Source organism: Myotis brandtii, unplaced genomic scaffold (genome assembly GCF_000412655.1).
Source record: "Myotis brandtii unplaced genomic scaffold, ASM41265v1 scaffold225, whole genome shotgun sequence".
Classification (NCBI taxonomy): Eukaryota; Metazoa; Chordata; class Mammalia; order Chiroptera; family Vespertilionidae; genus Myotis; species Myotis brandtii.
The window spans coordinates 3,214,360-3,216,593 of NW_005358435.1; positions in this window are offsets into that span (position 1 = coordinate 3,214,360).

Below are 2,234 nucleotides of genomic sequence, written 5' to 3' on the forward strand. Positions count from 1 at the left end.
CGGGCCTTCAACCCTGTCTAAAATATGAGAAACATGGCTCTCTCCAGTGACTTTGGGTCTTTTCTGATGTGAAATATCACCAAGTCTCAATGACCAAGGTTTCCTATTGGTAAAACCTTAAAAATCTGTTTCCCTTTTGACTGTCACAGAACCACAGGGCTGGAAGGGACTTATTAGCAGGCTCATGCAGTCTTACAACAGTTTCCAAAGGACAGTTTTGAGTTGTTGCAAAGTCAGAGAGTTTGGATGACCTGGAATTCCTGTAAACACTATCACCTTGCAGGTGATTAGAGAGGAGCTTAAACATTAGCTGATAAAAGCTGAAGTACATAAAGTCCTCGAGTGATGCTCAGACAGCAACAGATATAGTAATCGCTGCTGTTTGAATAGCAGGTTGTTGGTTCTCCAAATGCTTCCCCATGTACTATGTCATTGACTCCTGAGACGAGCCCGCTGGCTTTAGCTGGGGACACCAAGGCTGAGAGAGAATCCTACAATTAAGGAACAACTATTGGGCACCTCATGATCAGGCTTGTTCAGAGCTCAGGGAAAACAGATGTATAAGGAGCTCCAGGTCTTGTGGGGGAGTCAGGTTTAAAAATGTAATCCACTGTGGTTAAGAGCTGAGATAAAATGATGAAAGACAGCCCAGCCCAAGTGGCTCAGGGGTTGAGAGTGGACCTATGAACCAGGAAGTCACAGTTTGATTCCCAGTAAGGGCACATGCCAGGGTTTTGGGCTCCATTCCCAGTTGGGGGTGTGCAGGAGGCAACTGATCAATGATTCTCTCTCATCATCGATGTTTCTATCTCTCTCCCTCTTCTTCCTCTCTGAAATCAATAAAAAATATCTTAGAAATATGATGACAGTGTTGTGGGGAACCAGAGGAAGGCTGGTCTTTGCCGGGAAAAATCAGGGAAAGCTTCCAGAAAGGCTGTGAGGACTGAGCTGGGGCTGGAAGCCAGAAAAACTAGGAAGGTTTGAGGTGAGGGGAAGGACATTTACACGGTGGGAACAGCATATAGAGGCACAGAGGCCAGGAGGGTAGAAGAGCATGAGAAGTGCAGGGAGCCAAGAGCATGTTGGAGGAAGAGAACTTGGCATGGAGTGGGCTCTAGTCTTTAATAAATGTCTGGTATAAGTTAGGGAGATAGAATGAATGGTTCAGTTGCAAATATGCCCAACAGTCTTGAGTATGTACTAGAGATTCAGTGAGTGGTGAACCACAGAAACCGAGTCCTCGGGGAGCTTATGGGCAAGGTGGTGGGTGGGAGCAAAGACAAACCCATGAAGTGAAGTAACAAGCCACCAATATCGATGCCAACGTAGCCCACGCCGCTACCACAGGTGCCTGTTGAAAAGTCAAAAAGCAACGAGGCACTATCTTGGTTTTCCCCACTGCCGACTTCCATTTAAGGAAATTGAGGGCAGAGAGAGGTAATTTCTTTTAACTTAACCAGGTTTAAAAAGAAAATATATTTAGCTCTTTCTGCCAACTATTGTAATAAGCGGTTTCCATATATGAACTCAATGCTCACATGAATTCCAGGAGACGGTACTATTACAACTCCATTTTACAGGTGAAAAAACTGAGGCTCGGGGAGGTTAAGTAACTTTCCCAAGGTCAGGCAGCTAGTAAGTGGCAGAGGCCAAGCTGGGAGGACAGCCTGTAGCATCAACCGTGCTCTCTAGGCTGGATTCAGTCTCCGCGATCCCGGCTTCTCTTGCTTCTTTAAGCCTGGGCTTCTCCGCCGGTAAAAAGGAGGCGAGGGATCCAGCTGTCAGCCTCTGCCCAGGCGCAGGCGAGAGCACAGTTCCGGGGTCATCTCCACGGAGGGTAAGTCCGGGAGGCGGAGGCCCAGGGTCGCTCAGTCTGGGCTAGCGGCTCGGACTCCACCGCCCCGCTCCTCACCGGTTCCCATGACAACTCGGCTAGCTGCCATCCAGGGGCGGACGGCGTGCGTCACTTCCGGATCCGTTTACTTCCGGGTCCTGGCCCCAGCCCGGGTCGTGCCTTTCAGTCTCTACAGTGAAATTCCGCCTCTTCTATCCTCGCTCTTCTGCCTTCCGCTCCTTCCTCCTTCGCCCGTGGGCATCGGCTTTTCCCGGCCCAGCGCGCAGCCGCGGCCCGGCCTCCCTTCGGACCCGCCTCCGAGAAACGTCATTTCCTGGCCGATTGTTTCCGGGTCGCCGCTGGCGCCGGGGTACAGGTCTCAAGCCCCTGCAGCCGCCCG